Consider the following 18253-nt stretch of genomic DNA (forward strand, 5'->3'; position numbering starts at 1 on the left):
AATTATATAATATTGTATAATCTAATTATATCATATTTACAGGGTTTCTGCAGGTTTCATTAAGTCAAATTTAAGACCTTTTTAAGACATTTTAAGACCATAAAGATTGAAATTTAAGACCTACACGACGCATTATCCAAGTTAGATAGATACTTACCTTGGGATAGAGACATCCAGGATACAGGAGAAAGTCACAGACAGTTCCGCTATGCTGCATATAGGAACTTTGTTGTCTGGCAATATGGTGTTCTGGGACCAGGATATAGAATTGTTATAGCTTCATGCTATGTGTGGAAAATTAGAGATCGTTTCCCGGATCCTAATGGCAATTACGTAGGCTTTATTCCAGCCAGAGTGTAAACCTATTGTGTACTCACAATAAATCTTCTTTATTGGACTTTATTCTAAGATACCTCAGGAGCTACACTTGCACACTAAAATAAGCTGGATCAATACATGTGTGTATTTGACACTACAATTTTTTTTACTTTTTTTGATATGTTGATAATAAAGTCTCTTCCCAACATATATTGTTTTTTCATGTACTTCAAATGAGTTTCCCATACTTCTATAAAATATTTGTAAGTGGCTTTAGAAAGTTCACAAAGGACAATTTATGTAGGCTTGTATTTGATAACTGTTTAGAACTTACACGTACAAATATAAATACAATTTAGCCCTTAGAAAACCACAATTATGAATAAATGTTTTGCACATTTTGTATTTTATTTGCTCTAATGTATACATTATATACTGTTCTTTTATACATGGCATACATTCACCAGAAAATGTTTGATATGGCACATTATGTACAGGGGAAATGAAAAAAGCATAGATATGGCCCCCTTTATATGTAGCTAAACTTCCAAAGTCATATTCTCTTCAAGCACCACATCTACTGACAGGTCATGTGTGAGATGGTTGACCTGTAAAAAAACAAACAAACAAAAAACATAGGTTTACATATTATCAGGACTTTTTAGGTATAAAAAGATCAACCCGTTCTCATTCCGAACTCGTAAAATAAGTACGTTTGGTCAGTGTCCTTCAGCGTCTGATGCGACGAAAAAGGCACCCTTCGGCGTATTTGTGTAACGTACTGGGGAGAGCCGCAGTTGGATGAGACTTAGCGAGTGGTATGTAAGGGGAAATTGCCGGGTAAGGATGGTGGTTGGGGTGGCGGATGGGTACACCGGACTTTCACTCAGGAGACTCGGGTTCGCGCCCCGCGTGTGGCGTTTTGTTTCCCCGTCTCCGGCGTGTGTTTCCTGGCTTTTGAGGCGTCCTTTCCCCGTTGTTTTTCTTTTGTTTCCCCGGTCTATGGTGTTTTGTTTCCCCGGTCTATGGCGTTTTGTTTCCCCGGTCTATGGCGTTTTGTTTCCCGGCTTTTGAGGCGTCCTTTCCCCGTTGTTTTTCTTTTGTTTCCCCCGTCTACGGTGTATGTTTCCCGGCTTTTGAGGCGTCCTTTTCCCGTTGTTTTGCGATTCCGTTATTGTCGCGCTTCACCCGCGGTGTGTTTCCCGGCTTTTGTGGCGTCCTTTCCCCGTTGTTTTTCTCCTAAACCTAACCTCCGCGATTCCGTTATTGTCGCGCTTCACCCGCGGTGTGTTTCCCGGCTTTTGAGGCGTCCTTTCCCCGTTGTTTTTCTCCTAAACCTAACCTCCGCGATTCCGTTATTGTCGCGCTTCACCCGCGGTGTGTTTCCCGGCTTTTGAGGCGTCCTTTCCCCGTTGTTTTTCTCCTAAACCTAACCTCCGCGATTCCGTTATTGTCGCGCTTCACCCGCGGTGTGTTTCCCGGCTTTTGAGGCGTCCTTTCCCCGTTGTTTTTCTCCGAAAAAGGGACGGCAATAGTGGCGACCAAGCACGTTTACATGAGACACTAAAGGAGACTTTTGAGGCGTCCTTTCCCCGTTGTTTTTCTCCGAAAAAGGGACGGCAATAGTGGCGACCAAGCACGTTTACATGAGACGCTAAAGGAGACTTTTAACGTCAAATAAGAACGAGAAAGGCTCCTGACCGAACGTCCTTATTTTACGAGTTGGGTGTGAGAATGTGTTGAAAAGATACACCTTTTTAAATGACTTCTATCCTATGTAACAGCAGTGCACACTGTAGAGGATTTAATTCAACAAAGTAAGGCACTTGACTTGAATACAACTCACCTAGCCCTCGGTGGGCTTTCTTTTCCTTCAATTCTTGTACTGTTGGGGCAGCCACACCAGACAACAGCCCCAGCCTTCGTGGATCATCAAGTGCAAGAGGCTGCTTTCCTGTCATCCCCCTAGGAGCCAAAAGTCTTGAATGGAGGATGGCGCTCTGTAGATCTGGGATGTACTTGTAGGTTTTTGGATTCTTGATGGTGTACAGCCGCCACATCTTAGAGCTTTTGTTAAAAATTCTGCCATACCTTGGAGGAGTAAACAAAAACATGTCAATATTGCCATTGTGTGCATAGAATAAATTATGGAGTGTAGGTAAACAGTAAACAAAGAAACTTACTGATGTGAGCCATCAGCATTTGTTCGCGCTCCTCGGTTAGGTGGTAGTTATAATCCAGCCCTGCCAACAGGGTCCGAGCATAGTACACTGGTGGTTTGAAGCAGAAGCGCTTTGAGGCATACATAAGAATATGGTTATGGAAGGACTGCAGGTCTGAGGTCAATCTATAAAACAAAAATAAAGAAGCAAATAAGACTATGTGAAACCGGCATTTACCAAAAATGATAAAGCAGCATTTTGGTGGTTTGGAATGGAATTGCATTCCTAAAATGTCTACCTGAAAGAGAGATACTTGGGTATGTTTTTCAACCAGCGTGCATCATAAACGATCTTTTGGAGTCTTTCGTGTGCTGCAGAGCCCTTTGGAATCCATTCTTTATTCCTGTCTTCCTCCAAAGGCCCATGTCGACAGGCCCCAAAGTACCACTCATGTACGCCAGTCACATGATGCAGAACTCCTGTCCACAGATGTAATCACATTTGTATGCATAGTAAATCATGTGTACTACAAAAAAACATTTGACCAACACCCTTTACACATTAGTATACTCTAATTACTTACAAATATATACAGTAAATAAAAACTTACGTTGAAAGCTTCAAACGTTTCTGCTTCCTTACAGCTGTACCAAAAGTGGTTGCAAATGTCTCTGTTCCAACTCAGAAGCAGGGCACAGTCCTTCTCATGTCCGGCCTAAAAAATTGTATTGGAATAAAATAATTGTTTTCTTACCAGAGGACAAACACGTATCAATACCAGTATACATACAGCCAGAATCTTTTTACTAAGGTTCTTTGCACCATGCCAGATATCCAGGCTGTGTTTCACACCACAGTCTTTGTATTGGCCACTGTCTGTAAAACATCAAAGTAGTATTATTATTCATTGAACATCAAACTTGTTTTTATGCAACTAATATTGCAAAAAGCCACTTACTGAAAAGTGCTGATATTTGTATATTGGCATCAGTGCAAAATTCCGTCACATTCCCCAACTTTGGACACAGAGTGTCCATGGTCTCCATGAATGTCACCTTCTCCATAGCCACAGAGTTCCCTCCGACCTGTCGACACAATTCTTTTTGTGTCATTCTCCATTGTAGTGTATGTGCAGAATTCGGCACAGAACCCAGGACTGTCCATCCTAGCATCACCTTATAATGACAAATGTAAATGGATTAAATATTTTGAAAATGTATAACAGAATGACGACAGATAATTATAATAATATTGTAAGTTGCAGTGATGTAATATACTAACCAAGGAGCACAACAGATTCCTTTGAACTCAACTGGCTGATGACATTGCTACTCTCCCTCTTCCACAAATCTTCAATATTCGGCAGACAAAATTTGTTTTGGATTTTGTAGAATGTATTTGGGTCTATCATCCCCAAGTTCATAAACTTGAAGAGCAGAGCTATTTTCCGGAAGTTGTTTCCAGACAGGAGGATGTTCACACTCAACATAAAATCCCCAGCGAGCATTCCATACTTGAAATATCGCTGTGAACTCCACTTCCAAACAGTGTGACCATTTGGACATATCTGTAAGAGTGCAAGTGTTGAGAAACACTGAAGAAAATGCCACTATTGAAATGATTGTTTGTGAGCTGCAAATTTAAACATGTGATACTCACCCATTCCGCAATGACAGCAGACGACCTTGATTTTACAGAAACCTCAAATGGCTTAGCTGCATTACAGGGTGCCTTTGTGATGGAATCCTTCACTGTGCATTTTTCAATTGGAAGAATAAGGAAGTCCAGCAGCTGCTTTATAATGTCATGATAGACTATGGATGCGGGCCGACCGATGACGTCTTCCTCTGTGAGGACCATAGGTGCGTCTGGTGTTGTGGCAACTTCCTGCAAGCATCAAAATATTTTCCATTACAAAATGATAAAATAATAATAATACACATACCTAATGCAAATTTGAGGATCCAGGTCTTCTGCTTCATCCACGTCAGTGGGGGTTTCACAGGTCTCGTGTTCTTCTGAGAGATCAACCTCCTCAGTCTCATCTTTTTCTGAGGATGACTGTGATTGTGTCTCTGTATCTGGAGTCCAAGTTTCATCCCATGTGTCATCATCCCAGTCAATCCTTTTGAATGAAGTAATGTTATTGTGTAATGTAATTTTGTATATTGTTGAAGGCATCTTCATCAATGTCAACTATATTTACACTAGTTGAGGCCCTAGAAAAAATATTCAGTAAATTACCAAATATAAAGCAAAAACAACTAAAGTTCAAAATAACAGGTATCTGCAAAGAAATCTAGAATTATAATTACCTTGCTTCTTCTTGTAGAACAGTTCTTCTTTCTTCCTCACTGCTACTACTGCTGGCCATTTTCTCAACTCCCTCCACAGAGAAATTCGCTTCTCTATAAATTACACACATATAGAAGATTTAATCTGTTGCAAATCCTTGTTGGTACAGCCACAAATACAAGGCATAGTTTCTACTGTGAAGTATTTAGCTTGATGATAAATATGACATATAATAACTTACCGATCAGACAGTGACTCCTGAATTGTGGACACAGCTGGTGGCTGGGGTCTGGCCCATTGAGTGTGTGTCAGCGGAGTGGATGTAATTTTATCATAGCTGTAACAAATATTGAATTATACACATGTTAGTTGTTTGTTCTAATAAAGTACAAGCATAAAATATCTTTTATATTTTAGTGCACAGATATGCATCAAAGTAGATTGTTTGGAAGGGCATCCAAATTTGGCTAGTCACATTTGGTGGCACAATTATGTTGCAAATTATAAACTAACTCAAAAACATTCATGCAAGACAAAATGTCAAAGGCCCTTCCGTGTTTTATTTACTTATTATACTGATCGATTGAGTGAGGACTCAAGACATGATCTGCAATGGAGAAGTAGCTTGTTGCATTTGTGTAATAAATACTATGGTGAACACATTGGAATTATCAAAAACGAACACACAAGGTTTTAGAACATTTCACCCTGATACCTTTTACCATTTGGTCATAAGGCTACTTTAGACAAATTGAGATGTTTACCGCACGCCCGCCGATAGGGGGGGACAAACGGGTCTGTTGTCCCGGGCCCACAGTAGGGGGGGGCCCAGAACTGGGGGCCCAGAACTGGGCCCTCATTAAATTATGGAATAATTGAAAAACATTTTTTTAAATAGGCCTATTTGTGGAAAAAAATATGTAATATTTGAGTTACATAAAAGCTTTTTATTTGTTTTCTTCCTAATTGTCCTTGAAATAGTGGTCAAGAACCCCCCCACCCCCAACACAAAAATGGTTTGGCCACTTATCAAAAGTTGATGTTGTTTTCAGTAGATTTGAAGTTCAGTATGCTCAAAATGTCCGGTCAGCACAAGTCCGGTGCTCAGAAAAGGAAGGAAAAGAGAAGAAGAAAATAGAGGCCTTAGAGATTTTCTAAACAAATATTTTTAAAAAAAGGTGGTGACGGTGAAGCTGGAACTGTCAACGTAGAGCAAGGTAAGAAACAGCGCAGCCAACGTTTACGAGCCATGTAACGTAAGCTAACAGGCCAGCTCTCATGTTAACGTCCATTAGCTTGTATAAAAGCCTGAGACAACACGTTCTCTTTTACAGAAAGAGTTGAGTTTGGTAGCTCCGTCAGAGAGGATGAGACAGAGAGGAGAGAGATCCAGCTGCTGTCAGGGGACAGAGAGAGTGATGCGGAGGGGGCCCCCCTGCCTCGCAACGGAGGGACAGAGTCAGGCTACCGGTGAGAGAGAGAGAGAGAGAGAGAGAGAGAGAGAGAGAGAGAGAGATCTCGGGAGGAGCCGCGCGCCTGTCGGAGAGTCTGAGCAGGATGGATCAGAGACTGATCACATTAATTTCAGTGAGAGATGTGAGGAGAGGAGAGGAAGATCAGATTAGAGGAAGATCAGAGGAGAGGAAGAGCATAGGAGAGGAAGAGCATAGGAGAGGAAGAGCATAGGAGAGGAGCAGGAGAGGAAGAGGAGAGGAGAGGACCAGGAGAGGAAGAGCAGAGGAGAGGTACAGGAGATGAACAGGAGAGGAGAGGAACAGGAGAGGAAGAGCAGGGGAGAGTAAGAGCAAGGAAAAAGGAGAGATCTGGGCGCGGGGGGCCCATCTAAGCTTATCTCGTCCCGGGCCCAGGCAAGACTGTCAGCTGGCCTGGTTTACCGTGTCTGCGCGGTGCGTGACTTGTGCCAGGGCTAGCATCGCTAATCATAGCTTACATCAACTTGTACTAGCAGTGATTTTAAATGGATTTCTCCAAAAAGCATGCCAAACTTTACCTGTCGAGTAGAAACTTTGCGACTGAGGCATCAGTGGGAAGCCCAACCTCTGCTTTTAGCGCACGCTAGCGTGTGAAATATTTTCCCAAAAACACTCTGGTCTTGTTTCTTTCTTCAGAGGCCTTTCTCTTCTTGTCATACAATTCGTAGACACTTTTTCTCTTGCGACCCTCAGACATTTTGAAAAAACACGGTGAGAACGGTGAGCTTCAATGAATGGCTGAAACTGCAGCTCACCACATACACCTGAAAGTGCGCATGCGCAGAAAACGAAAACTACCTAGGGACGAGCACGTACGATGGCCTTACGTAAACATATCACCAGAATGATTGACAACTAGGAGGACCAATAGTCTTGATGATCCACCCGGAAAAAGAAAATCCTCCACTATACCTTTAAGCTATGATACCTTCATCAAAGTAAAAAAAATTTGAATCCTGAAATGCTGGTGTCGGTTTTTAATATAAAAAAGGCCATCAGAAGTAAGCATATTGCATATCTCTTCTCGAACATACAATACCACGCTTGATTTCCTATGGTTTTTATGCCGCCTTTGCTTTGTTCTGCATGAATAAACAAAGCCGGCATAATGGCGGACCTACATTACAATGCTATTGGGGAATCTGTATTAAAGGGGCTACTGTCTTAATTGGTCATTGAATCAGGGTCAGTGATTTGTAGCTAACCTTGACCTTTGAACCTCCCTGTGGTGGAGGGAAAAACCAGATATAGAACAATAACGTAAAAAGGCAATGTTTTATGATTTCATTGACTTTATTTTTATTTTGCTTATGCTTATGCTTACATTGTAGCTTTGCTTATGTTTTGGGAGAAAAGGCAACACTAAGCATTCATCTTTTCAGGGCCAGGGCCCATTGCCTAAGTTTGTAACTTTGTACAAATTACATCAGTCTAGCAATGTTAAAGCCAGTGACCCTGACTGTGTGAGTCGTTGTGCGCATGTGTATTTGTGAGGATGAGCATATGATTGCCCTGCCGTGTGTGTGTGTGTGTGTGTGTGTGTGTGTGTGTGTGTGTGTGTGTGTGTGTGTGCATGCAGGCCCCTGTGCAGTGATTGTGTTGCTTGGATGTTTGTCAAGGGTGGTCACTGCCCTCAGGGTGAGCAGACCTTGCTAACTGCAGCCTCATCCTGCCTGGAAATCACCAGAGAGAACACACAAACACACACTTTCCTTTAACATCCACTTTCACAGTGTTATGTGCTCCCCGCCCTTCTCTTTTCTCCTCTGTTTATCCCAGGTGTTTCCAATCTGTGATTGAGGGTGGCCCCGCCCCTGATATAAGAGGGAGACAGAAATTGTTTGGAGGAAGATTGATGCGGCACAGATCATCGTTGTCCTTTTGTTGCTTTGTTATGTTTTTTGCTTTTGTGTTTCTTTGTTTTGAGGATGGAGGTCAGAGGCCCGTTCCAGAAAGCAGGTTTAGTGAAAACTCTGAGTTGGTTAACCCTGAGATGAGGGGAAACTCTGGGTTTTCCGTTCCAGAAAGAGAGGTAACTTAACCCCGGAGTCAGTTACTATGGTAACTGAGTCTGTGAACCTAACCTGGTCGGGAGCAGGTTTTCTTCAAGAAACCTCAAGTTTCTCTCAGTCTCCTCCCGCTGAGAGGGAGGGGAAACTCATTTCCTCATTCATTCAGTCTGTATCAGGCGCATTTTAATGCAGTTTGTTGAATGAATAAAATGAATAAAAAAACGTATTGGTTTATGTTAGGCAGACTATAAAATGTTTTTTTTCTCAAACATGTCATGTCCTTTTGTCGACGATCCCGTTGATGAAAAAGCTGTATTAATTCAGAGAGTTTACGTCGGGAGATGATATTGAGTTTTTTCATTTCCACATAACCGATTTGAGTGGTATTTTTTATCACAGTCTAGGTATGCAGATACCTTATCCTTCCACTAGTTCAACATCGTGGACAGGCTTTAACATCCCAGCAGATTCTTTGTGTCGCATTACGTTTTTTGCAAACGGCAGTTTTCTTTATAACAGCAGCGGATCATAGGCCTACTGTAATAGTAAAGCCACTGTATGCAGAGCCGTCAGAAAAGTGTGATCGCTCTGAAACGTTTTTTAACGTGTTCACTGGACACAACCAGTGAGAGCCATTAAAAAGAAATACATGATTATACTTATAATTCTGTTAATGATCATGGTGCTGCAGCCTCAGAATGGGAATAGTATAGTTTACTTTTTCGCCCGCAGGATTGCACCTGAATAAAATTATAAGTGTAGCCTACAATTCCAGTTTTCACCAGTAGCCTAATATTATAAGTTAACTGTGATTAAATATGAAATTAATACACTGTTAATGCGTACGCATTGACTCGAGCAGCAATTTTCTCCCACACCAATTCTCTCTCTTTTGCAGCAGCAGCCGCTGTCTTGCTTTTTTAACGAAATGCATGTTCAAACTCGCTGTTCGTGCGCATGAGTATTTCCGCCGACCCGTTTGTTTGTGGTTGTTACCATGGTGAATCGTAGAATCATGGCTCCATTCATACTGCCTTATGTGCGCGTAACCCTGAGTGAACATACTCCGAGTTGATTGAACCAACTCAAATCAGCTGTTCCGGAACCGAAAACTCAGAGTTTCCCATCTCAGGGTAAATCAACTCAGACATCAGGGTTAGACTCAGAGTTCGTTAAACCTCCTACCTGGAACGGACCTCTGGTAGTCTAGTTTCCGCGGCTTTGTTTTGTTATTAGTTAGTTTACTCTTTGGTTAGGGGGGGGAAGTTCTGGGTCCGACGGCCCTTGATGGGTTGGCCTAGGCTTCTTCTCTTCTTTTGTTCATTTTGGCCAGACCTCCAGACTCCCATAGTTTTGGTTTAATTAATTGTAGTTTAATTTGTGAATAAATTTTGATCTACGTTTTTCTACCTTCTGGTTTGGTGTTATTAGGTGTTGATGGTCACTTTTTAAATAGTGTTTGTGTGTGGCCGTAACACACACATCTAAAATACATGCAGGCACACATGCACTAAAAGCATACTCAGTGCAACTCATGTGAAATACAAGGCTATTATTTTTACAGTATTTTCCAAATTCATGAGGTTATGAAACACACACACAAAGGTGGTCACAGCAAGCTGGCAGGAGTTGGCAGAAACAGAGAGCTGCACGCTGTGACTGTCACATACTTTAAAGTGAAGAAAGGAAGAGAAGTACGTGACCAGCGGCTGCTATGCTTGCAAGAAACTGAGCTCCTACACTCGCCTCCGTATTTCATTAAATAACCAGGTGTATTACTTTTTCTTCAAAGCCAAATTGTTTTGTCTGTTGTCACGGTGACTTGGTGAAACGCCTGCAGGCACGAAAGAGCGGGTCTTGTTGTCGCCTGGACTGTTTGCTCGTTTGGAGAAATTCGCTAGCATGTATGCGGCTAATGGAGTGGTGGCTAATGTGAACACGTTCTCTAATATGGATAGGGTGACCAGATTTCCTGGAGCTAAAACCGGGACACTTGACCTTTTTAACGTGAACATGTGCCAGCCCTGGTCAGACACATACAGTAACTTCATTATTTTGATCGTAGGCTCCTCATCTAATAACAGTATTTTGTCCTGTAAAATTAACAAAATTGAAGCAACAGCCTTTTTCAGTTTAGTGTGAGATTTATGTTAAGATTGTTTCTAAAAAAGATTTTTTGAAGTGTTATTTATTTCAATAACACCAAAGTAATTAAAATGATTTATTGAAAATTTTGAGCATTAAACACCTCATTTCTTGCATTCTGGTGAATTTGTATGCACCTATTTCTACCTTTTTCTGAATCAATGTATGCTGCAAATATCTTTATGTGAATAGAAACATAGATTACAATCCAAATATAAAAACATAATGGAATATATTGAGGCATTCTGTATTGCTTTCATCTATATATTCTCCTATGGTTCGACTTTTCTAATTATATACCTCATTTTTATTATACCTCAATGATACATTAATTCATTTTAATTTATTCATAAACCCCTGTACTGTAATCTTTCAGATGTGTTATGTCCAAAACTTTGTGCACATTCCAAAATACAGTATATCTGTGTTCTCTGTGATTTAGAGGAGTCGTGATATTTTGAGAAAAATAAAGTTATAATAGGCTATTACAAGAATAAAGTCACTATATTTCAGAAAATAATCTATACACCATAGTCTGCTGTGCATTACGTGATTGCTCTGCTGATAAGGTACTGCTGCAAAAATTCACGGAGCACAAACGCAACACATCTGCCGCAGCATGCCCACAGCAGAGCACATCCATAAACCTGAAGCTGCCCTGCATTTGAAAGAGAGAGTGGACACTAAGTGACGCACAGGTCTGCTTCAGAGCTCCGTGTGTTTGAGTCTGAACCATAGACTGGAAACGGCACAGGAACTTCAAACTAAATCAGTAGTATTGCGCTCCTAAACTTTGTGTTGATGGCATCAATGTATTAGACTGATTTGGCTAGGATTCCTCCGAAAACTTCAACCAGCTTTCCTCATGTAGAGACGGTTGCTAGGTGATAGCAACAAATACAGCATGCCCGTTCTATTCGCCTCGGAAAAATTAACTGGACAAAGTTACATTCGGGACTACACTCAAAGCATTCGGGGATGAAGACCCGGCAAAATTGGCTGACCCCGCTCCTGGTGTAAACTGGGACATTTTAGCGTCCCGACAGGCTTTTGTCGGGACTCGGGACAAGCAATTCAAAATCAGGACTGTCCCGGTCAAACCGGGATGTCTGGTCACCCTAAATATGGAGAATTAATCGACCAGGTCTTGGAGAGGCAGTTAAGTGTGCTTAAATCAGTAATCTGCTGGCCGAAATGAATGCCTCACAGCAACACATCGGGGCAGAACCTGAGAAGCAGGAAGGCATGGTGTCTGAGCCGGACCATCTGGCTGTGTCACACTCAAGATCCAGCGGCTTTGGCTGCCTGAAGGGATGCAACACGGGCTGGCACTGCATGCCGGACGCAACTCTGACTTGTTTATCTGCTGCGCTGCCCTGGGAATGAACCGCGGGGGGAGAGAGTTCGCCTTCACTGCAGACGTGAAGCCCGGTGTTTTCTGGCTAGAATAAGGCTATGTTTACACGGAAATGATCTGAAGAGAAAACGCAAAAGTGGCGTTGCGTTATCACTTTTTATTCTGCGTTTAGATGAGCGTTATGGAGGGGAAATCTGCGTGCATATGGTGACGCAAAAGTGTGTGAAATTCGATGTAGTATGCACTCCAGGTGACTAGGTGGCACTGCAGACCCTCCTCTGCCCGCTGACGGCTGACCTCTGCCTGCTGACCGCTGCCACTCGCTCGCTCTCTCTCTCTCTTCATCCGTAACGTTGTCGCCTGCTCTGGCTCAAATGAATAGCCTACATATCGTCATCGAACTATAACAACCTTATCCACATTGTTGAAATCATTTAAATATTGAGCCATTACATTGAAATTCTAACAGGAGCCTATAATTTCTGTAGCCTACTCCGTAACAACAGACGCCTTTTTCTCGTCTCTCTCCACACCTCTGTCTTCAGACTTTTGCGTTTTTACCCTTTAGATGGTAACGCGACGGTGGAGCATTTTTAAGATTTCCACTCTGGAGGGTGGTTTCACTTTTTTGCGTTTTAAGCCCCAAAAACGCCGTCGGCGTATAAACGAAAGGCACATCCGATAAAATATTTTTTCGTTTTCACCCGAGAGCGTCATCGTGTAAACAGGGCCTTAGAAGAAGACGAGGACGCGCGGACCATCCTGCGCCGCAAGGAACCAGAGAGCAACCGTGGGACTTTGATTCGATGCCGGGAGCCGCGACTGGAGGACTCCTGCACTTGTGGACTAACGGTATTTGGGCCACTGTACCGAATTTGACTGGAGGACGCTGTGTGTAAGTTTTGAAACCAACCTTTGGAGGGACACCTAACCAGACTGTAAAGAATGATGAATGCTGGCTACTCAGTCTACAATCTATATTTTTGAGAACACTTAATTGGGCTGAAAAAAAGGGAACATGATGAATCCTGAGGATGCGCTATGTAAGTTTCATAACTAAGCTTTAAAGGGACACTTAACCAGACTGAAGATGCATGATAAATACTGGCTGGTAATCCTAGGGATACTGTATGTAAGTTTCAGAGCCAAGCTTTAAAGGGACACTTAACCAGACTGAAAATACATGATAAATGCTGGCTGTTCAGTTTACAGTTTGTTTGTTAACAATTAAGCTAGACTGAAAGAACATGAGGGATACGGTCTGTTCAGCTTATAGTCTGCTTATTGCTCCAACTAGATTGGTCTGTTTCTCACGCAGTTTAGTCCAGAAACTGTTTGAAGGTGTTTATAATATTGTTCATGTTTAACATAAGAATTCACTAGACCTGTTTCAATTAACCTGTGACTTAAGACAGGAGGTGTAGTTTTGAGCTGGAGTTTAGCGCAAACTGCGTTTGATGTGGTCACGCATCTTACAAATAGGGGAGGGGGTCTGCGGTCTCAGAGGGTTAGGGGATTTATTTTACTTTTTATGTTTTTGTCACACCTTGCTCAGAGCTAACAGTTCAACCTTTGATACAGATTTGTCAGCAAAATCCGGTACAGTACTCGAGACACGTATTCGTTTCAATTTTGAAGATGGCTGAGCTTTCAATCCTTTCAGTTAAAGGAGAATTCCGGTCAATTTCAACACGTAGCTCTGTTGTTTGTAAATTAGAAGTACTGTCAGTAGATAAAAAAATAAAAAACAAAAATAATCGGTGCTGCCTACACCGAGTTATCCTCCTGCTAGATTTTGCACCCAACAGGTTTAAACAGGGCTTAAACGGGGCAAGTTTTAAACGTGTTTTTAGCCTCTAAACATGTTCGAAATGCCATTAGAAGTGCTTAGCCATGTGCAGTTATTCCTTCCGATGGAACACAGCGAATTTGACTGCAGCAGATGTGACAGAAAGGCATAAAAGTTGTGTTAATCCATACCTCTGTTGATTTATTGTTTTCCGGTGAAGCCAACACTAGTCGATTGCCGATCTCATACAATCCAATATTCCAAAAAGTATTTTTTCCACAAAAAAAGGGTTTGCTGAGGTTCTCTCTATAGTAATGAGCATGTTTCAACAGGCTGTAACTTGACACCACAGTGGAGCAAGAGAGAGAGCAAGAGCTGCAGTTCAAGAGTTCAACAGCTATCGCGCATGCGCATAGGTAACCTAGCAACGATGGAGACTCACAGTCAGCTGAGGGACCATACAAAATTTTTTTGGGACTTGAACCACCAACCCTCTGGTTCCCAACCCAAGTCCCTACGGACTGAGCTACTGCCACCCCGAAGCTACTGCCACCCCTAGTCTAGATTTAAGTAAAGGCTTAAACTAAACCTGGCCAGAGGCAATAGAGGAAAATGGATTACCTGGACTATTTTAATGATGATGAAAGAGCTCCATTTAGACCAGACAGAAGGGTGGTTATGGACAGGAGCAACCCACTAATGATTTTGATGAAATCAACTTTCGTGACTGTTTTCGCATGTACAAAGCAACTGCAGCAGACATAATTAGTCTGCTTGAGACAAGGCTTTCATCTGATTCTTTTAGGGGAATGCCTATCCCTCCTTCGCTACAAGTACTGATCACCTTAAGGTTTTTGGCATGTGGAACCTTCCATCGTGAAACAGGCAATTTGTGTGGCGTAAGTGAACAAACTGTGTGCAAAATAGTCCACAAAGTGTGCAAAGCTATATGTGAACTGAAGGACGACTACATCAAGTTTCCTCATACTGCTGGCCAAGCCAACTACAAGGTGGAGTTCTTTGAATATGGAAGGTTCCCTGGAGTCATTGGCTGTATTGATGGATGTCATATTCCAATAAAGTGTCCCTCTACTGCAGATTCTGAGGAGTACAGAAATCGTAAAAATTGGTTCTCAATAAATGCACAAAGTGTGTGCACTCCCACTATGCAGTTCAATTCAATTTCAATTCAATTTTATTTATAGTATCAAATCATAACACGAGTTATCTCGAGACACTTTACAGATAGAGTAGGTCGAGACCACGCTCTATAATTTACAAAGCCCCAACAATTGCAGTAATTCCCTCAAGAGCAAGCAGTGCGACCAGTGCGACAGTGGCGAGGAAAAACTCCCTCTTGGGAAGAAACCTCGGACAGACCCAGGCTCTTGGTAGGCGGTGTCTGACGGTGCCGGTTGGGGATGCGATTAACAGTGGTGCTAATAGTCACATTAATAATGGAACAGTGACTTCAAATGGTAGTCGTAGTAGTTCATGTCATATCAGGGCGCTGCAGGGCATTACAGGATGTAGCGTGGCCCAGCAGAGCATGGATGGATGTAACAGGAAGCAGCAGGGTTTAGCAGGACGCAGGATGACATTGCAGGGCACCGCTGAGCTCAGCAGGGAGTGCAGCAGGACCACGGCAACAGCTGCAACCAGGATCTTGGTGCCAACGTTCTCCAAGGAAATACGCTGGGGGAAAAAACATAAGGACTCCGGGGAGTAAACTCCCCAGAAGCTAGGATTAATAACAAGCATTTCTGGAACGGGATGCACACAAATGGTAATAGAAAGGGAGAGGAGAGAGCAGCTCAGTGTGTCAAAGGAAGGAAGTCAGCGTAACTAAGAGAGACAGGTCATAAGGAGAGGTGGCCTGTTCGGGCTTGAAACTCTCCCCTGCCAGATCGGGCTGTGCTGGCCTGCCTCCCTCTACTTTTGTTATATATTATTAATCTAACAATTATGAAGAGAAGCAGGTGGGCCAGTTAGGTGGACACTGCAACTCCTTACTCCCTAACTATAAGCTTTATCAAATAGGAGAGTTTTAAGTTCATTCTTGAATGTGGTGACAGTTTCTGCCCCCGGAACCCAGATTGGGAGCTGGTTCCATAGGAGAGGAGCCTGATAACTAAAGGCTCTGGCTCCCATTCTACTTTTAGAGACTCTAGGTACCACAAGTAACTCTGTATTCTGGGAGTGCAGTGCTCTAGTGGGACAATAAGGTATTAGGAGCTCTTCTATATATGATGGTGCTTGACCATTTAAAGCTTTGTAGGTCAGGAGAACGATTTTAAATTCAATCCTGGATTTTACAGGAAGCCAATGCAGAGAAGCTAATACAGAAGAAATATGATCTCTTTTCTTAGTTCTTGTGAGAACACGTGCTGCAGCATTCTGGATCAGCTGGAGAGTCTTAAGGGACTTATTTGAGCAACCTGACAGTAGGGAATTACAATAGTCCAGCCTGGAAGTAAACGGAACTGGGAGCAACAAAAAATTTTGCTACAAAAAACCTCCAAACCCAATCTTTATTGCAAAACAAAAATAACCAAAAACAACCCACACCAAACCCCATTCCCTCCCCAAACCCATGAAAAATCTCTAAAAACAATTTTACCAAACTATTAACAATCTTACTAACCCACAATTTAAACAAAAACTAAATCCATCCATTCCAACCTTACAATTATACTTCAGCAAATTTATATAAAAATATAAATAAAAATAACTTCTCTAATATATATATCTTAATAATCTAACAACCAATCTACATCAAAATATCCCAAAACTAAACATATTTCATTATACTCAAATCCAAATTTTACAAAACTAAAAACAATTTACTCTAATTTTTTCTCACCCACAAACACATCACACATAATAAAACGGAAACCCTCATAAAAAACTTAAACTCTATTTGATAACAATTATTTACCACTCAACTGTTCTCAAATATATATACATAACAAATACAGATCCGGAAGTTCTAAGCCCAAAAAGCTACCCTACCGTCTCAGATGTAATTACCTGTTATAGTCCTAGACTGGGGACTTCTTCCTTTGACACACTCTCTCCCTCTAACTGCTATACTGTACTATTACTATACTATTTTGTCAGCCCTCCCAAAATGCTTGTTACTAATCCTAGCTTCTGGGAGTTTACTCCCCGAGTCTCTTTTTCCCCACGATTTCCTTGGACTGCACCAAACCTGGTTGAGCTGTGGTCCTGCTGCATTCTGCAGCTCAGCGATGCCCTGCAATGTCATGCTCGTCCTGCTGAACCTGCAGCTTCGCTACATCCAGTCACTGCATTATAATGTGACTACTATCGCCACTGTTCATCACACCCCCAACCGTCGTCAGACACCCACCAAGAGCCTGGGTCTGGCGAGGTTTCTTCCCAAGAGGGAGTTTTTCCTCGCCACTGTCGCACTGCTTGCTCTTGAGGGAATTACTGGAATTGTTGGAATTGTTGGGGCTTTGTAAATTATAGAGTGTGGTCTAGACCTACTCTATCTGTAAAGTGTCTCGAGATAACTTATGTTATGATTTGATACTATAAATAAAATTGAATTGAATTGAATTGAATTGAATGCATGGACTAGTTTTTCAGCATTCCTAATTTTGGCAATGTTACGAAGATGGAAAAAGGCTGTTCTTGAGGTTTGTTTTAGATGGGCATTAAAGGATATATCCTGATCAAAAATAACCCCTAGATTTCTGACAGTAGTGCTTGAGGCCAGGGCAATACCATCCAGAGTAGCTAAGTTTTTAGATAATGAGGTTCGGAGGTGTTTAGGGCCCAGCACAATAACTTCAGTTTTGTTAGAGTTTAACATCAGAAAATTATAGGTCATCCAGGATTTTATTTCTTTAATGCACGCTTGAAGTTTAGCTAGCTGATTGGTTTTGTCGGATTTGATTGACAAGTATAATTGGGTGTCATCTGCATAACAGTGAAAGTTAATTGAGTGTTTCCTAATAATATTACCAAGAGGAAGCATATATAAGGAGAATAAAATTGGTCCAAGCAGTGAGCCTTGTGGAGTTCTCCAACATTGTTGCACGTTGGAAAGGTGCAACTCATGACTCAAGAACTTTCCAGAACTCCTGTCTGTACGCTCAGTTTGAAGGTGGTCAGCATAGTGGAATCATACTTGGTGACAGTGGGTATGCACAGACCAACTTCTTGTTCACCCCTTACCTTACAATGACAGGTATGGACTGGCGTGCAGAGATGCTTTTGCTTTGCGGCACTTCTCACAATAAAGTTACCTCAGATGATTGAAGACAACAATTGCTTGTTCATTGATGATGAACAAAAGTTTTATTTCACAAATTGAGATTTCGGGACGCTGAACTGGTGCTGGTTTCAGTAGAACATCGGTACTGCTGCTGCTTCATGTTTCTCTCTTTCTCCTTCATGGCTAACTCAACATGAAGTATTTTCATCTTCATTTCATGTTCATCTTTTAAATACTTTAATTTGTGCTCATGGAATTCCATGGCCAGTTTCTCGTGCATGGTCAGCCTCTTGGTCCTTCTCATCTTGCCAGAATTAGTGACACCATCTTCCCTCCAGGCTACTGCAGCTGTAGTGGGTGTAGTGACTTTCATTCTGTCTCAGGACCTCCAAGTTCTCGTGATCATCTGAAAAGTATTATATTGCAGCATTAGTGA

General features: G+C 42.0%; 1 long non-coding RNA gene across 1 annotated transcript; it reads right to left on the minus strand.

Annotated features, from left to right (window-relative positions):
• Window positions 1–746: 746 nt before the first annotated feature.
• Window positions 747–13885, minus strand: LOC120567084. The gene is made up of 12 exons (XR_005640517.1): window positions 13763–13885; window positions 5017–5112; window positions 4796–4888; window positions 4140–4605; window positions 3762–4047; window positions 3439–3655; window positions 3271–3356; window positions 3091–3195; window positions 2779–2959; window positions 2502–2665; window positions 2165–2409; window positions 747–926 (listed from the first exon to the last, which is right to left on the minus strand). It is a non-coding gene; the product is annotated as an uncharacterized LOC120567084 (long non-coding RNA).
• Window positions 13886–18253: the final 4368 nt, after the last annotated feature.

Source organism: Perca fluviatilis, chromosome 10 (genome assembly GCF_010015445.1).
Source record: "Perca fluviatilis chromosome 10, GENO_Pfluv_1.0, whole genome shotgun sequence".
NCBI classification, from domain to species: Eukaryota; Metazoa; Chordata; class Actinopteri; order Perciformes; family Percidae; genus Perca; species Perca fluviatilis.